This window comes from Schistocerca cancellata, chromosome 1, assembly GCF_023864275.1.
Source record: "Schistocerca cancellata isolate TAMUIC-IGC-003103 chromosome 1, iqSchCanc2.1, whole genome shotgun sequence".
NCBI lineage: Eukaryota > Metazoa > Arthropoda > Insecta > Orthoptera > Acrididae > Schistocerca > Schistocerca cancellata.
In genome coordinates this window covers 96,026,698-96,039,650 of record NC_064626.1, presented here as the reverse complement: position 1 = coordinate 96,039,650, position 12,953 = coordinate 96,026,698, and the positions used below count along the sequence as shown (strand labels likewise).

Sequence of the window (12,953 nt, the reverse complement as noted above, 5' to 3'; positions counted from 1 at the left end):
TGGAATACTTAACATTATCCATAATTGGTGAACATCGGTCTGACGGTACATGCATCACAAGATAAATAGCAAATGATAATGGCGCCTTGCTAGGTCGTAGCAAATGACGTAGCTGAAGGCTACGCTAACTATCGTCTCGGCAAATGAGAGCGTAATTTGTCAGTGAACCATCTCTATCAAAGTCGGCTGTACAACTGGGGCGAGTGCTAGGACGTCTCTCTAGACCTGCCGTGTGGCGGCGCTCGGTCTGCAATCACTGACAGTGGCGACACGCTGGTCCGACGTATACTAACGGACCGCGGCCGATTTAAAGGCTACCACCTAGCAAGTGTGGTGTCTGGCGTTGACACCACAGCAACTCCAACCATAGCACTCGTACTGCAATTCATCTGTCATTTTCAGCCGACACCATTTGCGTTGTGATGTTATTAGTAAAATGTTTGTTAATTTTTTTGTTCCATCACTTTTCTCTCTGCGTCAGTAGTATGCTGCTCATATTTGACGTTATTCTGAGCAGTGTTTCTAAAGCGATTTGAAACTGGAACTCGTATTATGGACACACTGTATAAACAGTAACACAAGTCAAAATGGAGTGCGTCTCAACTTTCATAGCCTAGTGTAATTTGCAAGGCATCGTTTGTAGAATTTACAGATTTTTTATACACTCCGAATACAAACTAAACAGTTGTCACAACAATTTGTTAAACTTCATTAGAAGTTAACCTACCGAAAACATGTATTACGGATTCACTTACAAACTAGGTAACATAAAATGGCTCTGAGCACTATGGGACTTAATATCTATGGTCATCATTCCCCCAGAACGTAGAACTACTTAAACCTAACTAACCTAAGGACAGCACACAACACCCAGTCATCACGATGCAGAGAAAATCGAACCCGGGAACCCGGGCGCGGGAAGCGAGAACGCTACCGCACGACCACGAGCTGCGGACTAGGTAACATAAATAGGAACAATTATATTATTACAGTCGTAACCATGACAATTATCTCGTCTAGAAATGTAAACTCCATTCCATCAGGCGACGAAGAAATTTGACCTAGTGGATTCACCACCCACGAAGTAGCTCACCGTTATACAAGAATTAATGTTGGCTGCTGCATAGCTGAAACGTATCTGTGATTTCTCCACATTATGTCATTAATTAAAGAAACATTTAGAACGCATTTGGGAACCTTAGAAAGATAAAGTTGACTCGACTGAAGGAAGAGAACTAACTGGTTTTCGACGACATTCAGGCAGTGTAGCCTCGGAGAGCATTCTACATTTAAAAGGGAAGCCACCGATACATCTTGAAAGGAAAATTGGAAGACCAAAAGAGCACATAGAATTACGTAACAAACGTCTCATATCAAATGTTGCCAACACCTGGCAGGAAAGACGCTAAGTAGGTGGAAGATTAACATGCACTCCGAGTTCTGAACAGTTCGGAAAGAAAACGGCTTTAATGTTGCAAAGGAACCACTTTAAACGATACGAGAAAAACTACTGAAAACCTAATTCTGGATAGCCATAAGGTATTCTCAACAGCTGTCCGCCACAATTGTAGTTCTGTGTCCCAACCACAGCTGAACTGCGATTTAATGACACATCTTCGTCGGCCACCTAAATGAACTGGACATTCCTTCCCTCCCTCCCCCTCCCCCCCCCCCCATCCCTCCCCCCAGGCAGTTGAGTCCGGGAACTAGATGATTTGCGAGGCGAGGCAGTTCGTGATTGCGCGTGAGCAGTAAACTATTTTGATATGGACTACGACAGTAGTGATGTATATTATCCTTGTGTGTATATGCCCCGTTAGCTACATGGCAATAATCACATAAACTTATGTTCAGAAAAAAACAGAACATCTTGAACGACCAGAGACAGGTCGTTCATGAAATGTTTAGCGTTTCGGTCACCTCGGCTCAGCATGTCTCCTGTTGCCTAACAGGCACTGGTTCCGCCATGGACCCTGATAACTTGTTCCATGCGTGATGGCATCGATGCATATAAGGCGCGAATGGCGTCCTGCGGTATACTGCATTACCTGGTTCCAAAGTTAATCTATGGTGGTTGGCATTGGGTCACAGCGCTGCAACCGTCGTTTGACTATCCCACATTTTTTCAATTGGGTACAAGTCAGTGTCAGTGAAGTGAAGTGAAGTGGAAGGAAGACAAGGATTTCTGGTCAGATGAGTATCGGCTAATATCAACAGCAGCAGAAAATGGTATAACAGGTGTAGGATTCGTTATGAATAGGAAGGTAGGGTGTGTTACTGTGAACAGTTCAGTGACCGGGTTGTTCTAATCAGAATCGACAGCAGACCAACACCGACAACGATAGTTCAGGTATACATGCCGACGTCGCAAGCTGAAGATGAACAGATAGAGAAAGTGTATGAGGATATTGAAAGGGTAATGCAGTATGTAAAGGGGGACGAAAATCTAATAGTCATGGGCGACTGGAATGCAGTTGTAGGGGAAGGAGTAGAAGAAAAGGTTACAGGAGAATATGGGCATGGAATAAGGAATGAAAGAGGAGAAAGACTAATTGAGTTCTGTAACAAGTTTCAGCTAGTAATAGCGAATACCCTGTTCAAGAATCACAAGAGGAGGAGGTATACTTGGAAAAGGTCGGGAGATACGGGAAGATTTCAGTTAGATTACATCATGGTCAGACAGAGATTCCGTAATCAGATACTGGATTGTAAGGCGTACCCAGGAGCAGATAAAGACTCAGATCACAATATAGTAGTGATGAAGAGTAGGCTGAAGTTCAAGACATTAGTCAGGAAGAATCAATACGCAAAGAAGTGGGATACGGAAGTACTAACGAATGACGAGATACGTTTGAAGTTCTCTAACGATATAGATACAGCAATAAGGAATAGCGCAGTAGGCAGTACAGTTGAGAGAAATGGACATCTCTAAAAAGGGCCATCACAGAATTTGGGAAGGAAAACATGGGTACAAAGAAGGTAGCTGCGAAGAAACCATGGGTATTAGAAGAAATACTACAGTTGATTGATGAAAGGAGGAAGTACAAATGACAAAAATGTGAAGACATCGAAAAAGATATGATTGTCGGAAGGACAGACTCAGCATACAGGAAAGTCAAAACAACCTTTGGTGACATTAAAAGCAACGGTGGTAACATTAAGAGTGCAACGGGAATTCCACTGTTAAATGCAGAGGAGAGAGCAGATAGGTGGAAAGAAAACATTGAAAACCTCTATGAGGGTGAAGATTTGTCTGATGTGATAGAAGAAGAAACAGGAGTCGATTTAGAAGAGACAGGGGATCCAGTATTGGAATTTAAAAGAGCTTTGGAGGACTTACGATCAAATAAGGCAGAAGGGATAGATAACATTCCATCAGAATTTCTAAAATCATTGGGGGAAGTAGCAACAAAACGACTATTCACGTTGGTTTGTAGAATACATGAGTCTGGCGATATACCATCTGACTTTCGGAAAAGCATCATCCACACAATTCTGAAGACGGCAAGAGCTGACAAGTGCGAGAATTATCGCAAATTACTCTGAGCACTATGGGACTTAACTTCTAAGGTCATCAGTCCCCTAGAACTTAGAACTACTTAAACCTAACTAACCTAAGGACATCACACACATCCATGCCCGAGGCAGGATTCGAACCTGCGACCGTAGAGGCCACGCGGTTCCAGACTGTAGCGCCTTTAACCGCTTGGCCACACCGGTCGGCAATTATCGCACAATCAGCTTAACAGGTCATGCATCGAAGCTGCTTACAAGAATAATATACAGAAGAATGGAAAAGAAAATTGAGAATGCGCTAGGTGACGATCAGTTTGGCTTTAGGAAAAGTAAAGGGACGAGAGAGGCAATTCTGACGTTACGGCTAATAATGGAAGCCAGGCTAAAGAAAAATCAAGACACTTTCATAGGATTTGTCGACCTGGAAAAAGCGTTCGACAATATAAAATGGTACAAGCTGTTCGAGATTCTGAACAAAGTAGGCGTAAGCTACAGGGAGAGACGGGTCATATACAATATGTACAACAACTAAGAGGGAATAATAAGAGTGGACGATCAAGAACGAAGTGCTCGTATTAAGAAGGGTGTAAGACAAGGCTGTAGTCTTTCGCCCCTACTCTTCAGTCTGTACATCGAGGAAGCAATGATGGAAATAAAAGAAAGATTCAGGAGTGGAATTAAAATACAAGCTGAAAGGATATCAATGATACGATTCGCTGATGACATTGCTATCCTGAGTGAAAGTGAAGAAGAATTAAATGATCTGCTGAACGGAATGAACAGTCTAATGAGTACACAGTATGGTTTGAGAGTAAGTCGGAGAAAGACGAAGGTAATGAGAAGTAGTAGAAATGAGAACAGCGAGAAACTTAACATCAGGATTGATGGCCACGAAGTCAATGAAGTTAAGGAATTCTGCTACCTAGGCAGTTAAATAACCAATGACGGACGGAGCAAGGAGGACATCAAAAGCAGACTCGCTATGGGAAAAAAGCATTTCTGGCCAAGAGTAGTCTGCTAATATCAAATACCGGCCTTAATTTGAGGAAGAAATTTCTGAGGATGTACGTCTGGAGTACAGCATTGTATGGTAGTGAAACATGACTGTGGGAAAACCGGAACAGAAGAGAATCAAAGCATTTGAGATGTAGAGCTATAGACGTATGATGAAAATTAGGTGGACTGATAAGGTAAGGAATGAGGAGGTTCTACGCAGAATCGGAGAGGAAAGGAATATGTGGAAAACACTGATAAGAAGGGACAGGATGATAGGACATCTGCTAAGACATGAGGGAATGACTTGCATGGTACTAGAGGGAGCTGTAGAGGGCAAAAACTGTAGAGGAAGATAGAGATTGGAATACGTCAAGCAAATAATTGAGGACGTAGGTTGCAAGTGGTACTCTGAGATGAAGAGGTTAGCACAGGAAAGGAATTCGTGGCGGGCCGCATCAAACCAGTCAGTAGACTGATGTCCAAAAAAAAAAAGTCTGGAGATCTGGCGGGCCAGGGCAAAAGGCTTACGTCCTGTGATACCAACAAGGCACATGTTAATGCAGCAACATGTTGTGGTGCATTGACTTGACGAAAAATGGGGGCTGGGGTACTGCTTGGGTTGATGCTGTATTTCGTGTGTGGATGCGGACACTATGATGCGGCCCCTCCCCCTCCCCCCCCCCGGCCTAGTTGGCCCATCATTTTCAAAGAAACTGAATCTGGATTCAACCGGAAACGCTATCTGATGCCATTACTGTCCACAGTGATGTCGTTCCATACACCACTGCCGTCCGGCACGTTTCTGCGCATTTGTCAAAGGTAGGCGGACAGGTAAACGACGCGCATGTAACACATGCCGACGGTCTGTCACTCCTGATAGCGTACGATGTGTTCCACTGTTGCGCCAAAGCCGACGAGGACGTAGGTCTGTCCCGCTATGCCATTCGAATGAGGTGTCAATCTTATCGCGGGGTGGTCTGGGTGGTGCGACATGACCCATCTCGTCGTGTTTTTTGACCTTCCGTGAACCATTATGCACACACCCGTTGCACTGCCGAATCACTTCGTCCCACACGAGCAGCATTTTCCCGGATGGACGCATCACATTCTCTCATGCCAATAATGCGCCCACTTTCAGACTCACTAATTTGACGGTATGGTTCGCGCATTCATCTGCGAGGCATCGACATTGAACCCGCGGGCCAACATGGTTCAAATGCAAATTATTTCTGCAGAACATACTAGTGTACATGTCGTGTGAATATGAACGTCCTATCCCTAGTCTTTCAAGGTGTTCTGGTTTCTTTTTTATCTTTGTTTTAACATGAGCGTTTAATAATATACACGTGACATATACCACTTTGATGGTTCAAATGGTTCAAATGGCTCTGAGCACTATGGGACTTAACATCTATGGTCATCAGTCCCCTAGAACTTAGAACTACTTAAACCTAACTAACCTAAGGACAGCACACAACACCCAGCCATCACGAGGCAGAGAAAATCCCTGACCCCGCCGGGAATCGAACCCGGGAACCCCGGCGTGGGAAGCGAGAACGCTACCGCACGACGACGAGATGTGGGCTATACCACTTTGAGTTTTAAGGTAGTTACCTAACGACATTACACGTTTATAACATTCTACACAACTAGATCGAAAGTATCCGGACACCTGTCTGCCGGCCGCTGTGGCCGAGCGGTTCTAGGCTCTTCAGTCTGGAACCGTGCGACCGCTACGGTCGCACGTTCGAATTCTGCCTTGGCATGGATGTGTGTGATGTCCTTAGGTTAGTTAGGTTTAAGTAGTTCTAAGTTCTAGGGGACTGACGACTTCATGGTAAGTCCCATAGTACTCAGAGCCATTTGAACCAGTTTGATAACTTCGCCGTCGGGAAAGACATCAAGTACGAAGAGATGCAGGTGATTCGCAGCTGTCAGCGTGTCTTCGACTACTATCATAAGATCTATACAAGCGCAGGAGAATGTCTTCCCATAGCATAGCACTAGTGCCACCAGCCTGTGTCCGTGGCGCGCTGCACTTTATCAGCCGCCGCTCATCTCGATGACGGCGTTTGCGGAGACGACCAGAGACCTAATGTAGCAAAAATGTGATTTACCCGTAGAGTCGACACGTTTCCATTGACCGACAGTGGAATCCCGATGGCCCCCTGTCTGCTGCAATCGTAACAATGTCGTTGTGTTAACATGTGCACATGTAGGGGCGGTCTGCTGCGGCGCTCAACGTTCAACAATGTAGATGAACGGTGTGTTCCGAAACACTTGTGCGTGCACTATAATTGTGCTCTTTTGGCAAAGATGCTTCAGATCACCGTCTATTCTACTTTACAGAGCAGACAAGCCTCTGGATACCACGTTCGTGTGAAGAGTCGTGGATGTCCAACCATTTAGCACCTAGTGATATTTCCACTGTCCTGTTCCCATTCTCCGTAGATTCTCACGACAGTTGCACATAAAAATTCGACCAGCTTCGCTGTTTCCGAGATACTCGTTGACAGGCTCTGCATAATAATAATCTGCCCGTTCACAAAGTTGCTTATCTCAGTGGATTTCCCAATTTGCAGCCCATATCTTCGCCAGGGTCATCTTTCGTCCGTGTCTGCTCCGCTTACACACTTTTGTTACGGCGTCACGTGCCTGCAACGCTACCAGGCGACATCCCACGCCGTGCTGGGAAATTTTCATAATGTTTGGGCTTATCACTGTATGTCCTTTAGTTCAGAAAGTATTGTTTGCTGTTACTGCAGTGTAGTCAAAATAAAACTGGTCCGAAAAATATTTCATGAGCAGTCTAGTATAGTTCTTCAAAGCACGGTTGAAACAAGAGAATAATAATAGAAATGCCTTCAGCGTAATGAAAGTGATTTAAAGTCAACTATGCCCCAGCACATAGAATTCGGCAACCGCAGCAATTAAACTTCCTGGCAGATTAAAACTGTGTGCCGGACCGAGCCTCGAACTCGGGACCTTTGCCTTTCGCGGGCAAGTGCTCTACCAACTGAGCTACCCAAGCACGACTCACGCCCCAGTCCTCACAGAAAGGTTCGCAGGAGAGCTTCTGTGAAGTTTGGAGGATAGGAGACGAGGTGCTGGCGGAATTAAAGCTGTGAGGACGGGGCGTGAGTCGTGCTTGGGTAGCTTAGTTGGTAGAACACTTGCCCGCGAAAGGCAAAGGTCACGACTTCGAGTCTCGGTCCGGCACACAGTTTTAATCCGCCATGAAGTTTCATATCAGCGCACACTCCGCTGTAGAGTGAAAATTTCATTCTACCCGCAGTAATATTTCAGTTACATACTGATTTCCTGTTGGCGCTGCATGGAGCCGAGCGTTTGCGAAGTGTGGCGGACAAGCTGACTAGTGTGACGTCACAAGTTCGTTGCAGGGCCCTTATACCTCATTGGCCCCAGGTAACTGGCATGTAGGGTAAACTTCCACTTTGCAGCACCATTCTTCCCCCACTCCTTCCTTCCATCTAGCACTAACTATCAACATTGTTTTATGTTCACTGAGGTCGACATTGTTTAGAAATGAATTTGAAAGATACCATGTGGTTTCAATTAAAGTGCAGCTACTCACGGACGTCCATTGTGGCCTAATGGAAATAAGCATTTGCCGTCATTAGCCGGGAGGCCCCTTACGAGGCAGGTCCGGCCGCCTTGGTGCAGGTCTTATTACATTCTACATCTACATCTACATCTATACTCCGCGAGCCACCTTACGGTGTGTGGCGGAGGGTACTTATTGTACCACTATCTGATCCCCCCTTCCCTGTTCCATTCACGAATTGTGCGTGGGAAGAACGACTGCTTGTAAGTCTCCGTATTTGCTCTAATTTCTCGGATCTTTTCGTTGTGATCATTACGCGAGATATATGTGGGCGGTAGTAATATGTTGCCCATCTCTTCCCGGAATGTGCTCTCTCGTAATTTCGATAGTAAACCTCTCCGTATTGCGTAACGCCTTTCTTGAAGTGTCCGCCACTGGAGCTTGTTCAGCATCTCCGTAACGCTCTCGCGCTGACTAAATGTCCCCATGACGAATCGCGCTGCTTTTCGCTGGATCATGTCTATCTCTTCTATTAATCCAACCTGGTAAGGGTCCCATACTGATGAGCAATACTCAAGAATCGGACGAACAAGCGTTTTGTAAGCTACTTCTTTCGTCGATGAGTCACATTTTCTTAGAATTCTTCCTATGAATCTCAATCTGGCGCCTGCTTTTCCCACTATTTGTTTTATGTGATCATTCCACTTCAGATCGCTCCGGATAGTAACTCCTAAGTATTTTACGGTCGTTACCGCTTCCAATGATTTACCACCTATGGCATAATCGTACTGGAATGGATTTCTGCCCCTATGTATGCGCATTATATTACATTTATCTACGTTTAGGGAAAGCTGCCAGCTGTCGCACCATGCATTAATCCTCTGCAGGTCTTCCTGGAGTACGTACGAGTCTTCTGATGTTGCTACTTTCTTGTAGACAACCGTGTCATCTGCAAATAGCCTCACGGAGCTACCGATGTTGTCAACTAAGTCATTTATGTATATTGTAAACAATAAAGGTCCTATCACGCTTCCTTGCGGTACTCCCGAAATTACCTCTACATCTGCAGATTTTGAACCGTTAAGAATGACATGTTGTGTTCTTTCTTCTAGGAAATTCGACGCCACATTGGGCGACCTGCGCACCGGATGGGGATGAAATGATCAAGACAACACAACACCCAATCCCTGAGCGCGGAGAATATCCTCTACCCAGCCGGGAATCAAACCCGGGCCCCTTAGCACGGCCGTCTGTTACGCTGACCATTCAGCTATCGGGGCGGACAGTGTGGGCTAATGTTAATGCCTTAACGCAGATCCGATTTACACTCGAAAAAAGTTAGTTCCAATTTTGGTCATCAGGTGCAAATCTGGCACTGTACAACATCTCGTCGACGTGTCAAGGTGCTCATATTGAACAAATTGTGCAAGCGGCAATTAATATTAAAATCAACATCATGCCTTTTTCATTTGTTTCGCATATTCTGTCTATATCCTGTCCCTAAACAATTACATATGGAAAGATTTCTAAATGTCTTCGTTGCATTCAAATGGTTCAAATGCCTCTGAGCACTATGCGACTTAACTTCTGAGGTCATCAGTCGCCTAGAACTTAGAACTAATTAAACTAACTAACCTAAGGACATCACACATATCCATGCCCGAGGCAGGATTCTAACCTGCGACCGTAGCAGTCGCTCGGTTCCAGACTGTAGCGCCTAGAACCGCACGGCCACTCCGGCCGGCTCAAATGGTTCAAATGGCTCTGAGCACCATGGGACTTAACATCTGAGCTCATCAGTCCCCTAGAACGTAGAACTACTTAAGCCTAACTAACCTAAGGACGTCACACACACCCATGCCGGAGGCAGGATTCGAACCTGCGACCGTAGCGGTCGTGCGGTTCCAGACTGAAGCGCCTAGATCCACGCGGCCACATCAGCCGGCTTCCTTGCATCCACTGTGTCAGATTTGCACCTGGTGGCATAAATCGGAACTAACGTTTTTCTAGCGCAGATAGGGTTCGCATGAACACATTAGAATATCTACCAAGTTTCGCTGCCATACCATAACTGCAGCCCACACTGGACCTGTGTGAGTAAATTCTCTTTAATTATAGCCACCTGGTGCCCATTTCAATTATTTTTCTTTTTTTTTTTTTTTTGCACGGAACAAAATCAAAACGTTGGAAACACACATACAAATCAGTATAAACTTGTACAGCAAAATTAAAACATACACTTCACGACCTCGTTTCACTGGCTGTCAGTGGTTTCATCAAGTACCCGAAAGCGACACAAAAGTGTTTTGTATCCAGTAGAGGTGCATTTAGTGTAACTGCTGTTCGACACAGCTCACACTTATAAGGTAGGGAGCCCAACTTCGTCAACTTTTTATCAGTTCTGAAAGGTTATGGAAGAAGCCACAAATTGGTATATGTGTACCTTAATTTATTCTACACTTGTAGGCAAATTGGCCAACGGGCTTGCCGCAATGGTAACACCGGTTCTAGTCAGATCACCGAAGTTAAGCGCCGTCGGGCTGGGCTAGCACTTGGATGGGTGACTATCCGGTCTGCCGAGCGCTATTGGCAAGCGGGATGCACTCAGCCCTTGTGAGGCAAACTGAGGAGCTACTTGATTGAACAGTAGTGGCTCCGGTCTCGTAAACTGACGTACGGCCTGGAGAGCGGTATGCTGACCACATGCCCCTCCATATCCGCATCCGCTGACGCCTGTGAGGTGAGGATGACACGGCGGCCGGTTGGTACCGTTGGGCCTTCATGGCCTGTTCGGGCGGAGTTTGTAGGCAAATTACTGTTAAACTGATACAACAGACTAAAACCAGTATTTCACATAAACAACACTACAGAAACAGAAATACAAAAAAAGTTCTTAATTTCGTCAGTCATAAAAATTCTCAAAAGTAAAATTCTTTTAAATGTATTTTTCCATTCTGACATTGCCGAACAGTTTCACTATTATAAATCACTGGAGGCCACGAGTGAACAATGTCTTCAATCTGTGTTCAGCAGCCTTAGAAACACCTGTCAGATACGAATTCGTATGTCTGTCTGGATGAAGAATACAAGAATTGGAACGGTCATATAGATAATATTGTGCGTAGAGCAAACCAAAGACTGCGATTCATTGGCAGAACACTGAGAAGGTGCAACAGGTCTACTAAAGAGACTGCTTACATCACGCTTGTCCGCCCTATTCTGGAGTACTGCTGTGCGGTGTGAGGCCCGCTTCAGTTGGGACTGACGGATGACATCGAAAAAGTACAAAGAATGGCAGCTCGTTTTGTATTATCGCGAAACAGGGGAGATAGTTCACAGACATGATACGTGAATTGGAGTGGCAATCATTAAAACAAAGGCGTTTTTCGTTGCGACGGGATCATCTCATGAAATTTCAATAACCAGTTTCCTCCTCCGATTGCGAAAACGTTCTGTTGACACCAACCTACACAGGGAGAAACGATCATCACGATAAAATAAGAGAAATCAGGGCTCCCACAGGAAAATTTAAGTGCTCGTTTTTCCCGCGTGCCATTCGAGAGTGGAACGGTAGTGAGACAGCTTGAAGGTGGTTCATCGTACCCTCTGCCAGGCACTTTATCGTCAATAGCAGAGTAATGACGTAGATGTAGATGTATATGTAGGACGAAATTAGGAGCTGGAACGATATTAGGGCCCTTTACCTTTCCATTCTATTGCTGCCCAATTCTTTCACCTCTTCCTCTTCTCCTCTTACTAAGCGCTGCCTCTCTCCCTTTTCTTCTGTACTTCGTCATTGTTTTCCATCTCACTTAACCGCACCCCTCGGAAACTTCGCCCTGGGCATGCGCTCCGTCTGCTGTATCCTACACTACTGGCCATTAAAATTGCTACACCACGAAGTTGACGTGCTACAGACGTGAAATTTAACCGACAGGTAGAAGATGCTGTGATATGCAAATTATTAGCTTTTCGGATCATTCACTCAAGGTTGGTGCCGGTGGCGACACCTACAACTTGCTGACATGAGGAAGGTTTCCAACCGATTTCTCATACACAAACAGCAGTTGACCGGCGTTGCCTGGTGAAAGGTTGTTGTGATGCCTCGTATAAGGAGGATAAATGCGTACCATCACGTTTCCGACTTTGATAAAGTTCCAATTGTAACCTATCGCGATTGCGGTTTATCGTATCGCGACATTGCTGCTCGCGTTGGTCGAGTCCAATGACTGTTAGCAGAATATAGAATCGGTGGGTTCAGGACGGTAATACGGAACGCCGTGCTGGATCCCAACGGCCTCGTATCACTAGCAGTCGAGATGACAGGTATCTTATCCGCATGGCTGTAACGGATCGTGCAGCCACGTCTCCACACCTGAGTCAACGTATGGGGACAACAACCATCTTCACGAACAGTTCGACGACGTTTGCAGTAGCGTGGATTATCAGCTCGGAGACCATGGCTCCAGTTACCCTTGACGCTGCGTCACAGACAGGAGCGCCTTCTATGGTGTACTCAACGACGAACCTGGGTGCACGAAAGGCAAAACGTCATTTTTTCGGATGAGTCCAGGTTCTGTTTACATCATCATGATGGTTGCATCCGTGTTTGGCGACGTCGCGGTGAACGCGCATTGGAAGCGTGTATTTGTCATCGCCATACTGGAGTATCACCCAGCGTGATGGTATGGGGTGCCATTGGTTACACGTCTCGGTCACCTCTTGTTCGCATTGACGGCACTTTGAACAGTGGACGTTACATTTCAGATGTATTACGACCCATGGCTCTACCCTTCATTCGATCCCTGCGAAACCCTACATTTCAGCAGGATAATGGACGACCGCATGTTGCAGGTCCTGTACAGGCCTTTCTGGA

At 45.6% G+C, this 12,953-nt stretch overlaps 1 protein-coding gene across 1 annotated transcript in view; it reads left to right on the top strand.

Annotated features, from left to right (window-relative positions):
• Positions 1 to 12,953, top strand: part of LOC126188423 (uncharacterized) — a 1,114,167-nt gene that overhangs the window by 758,660 nt on the left and 342,554 nt on the right. The window lies entirely within an intron of this gene.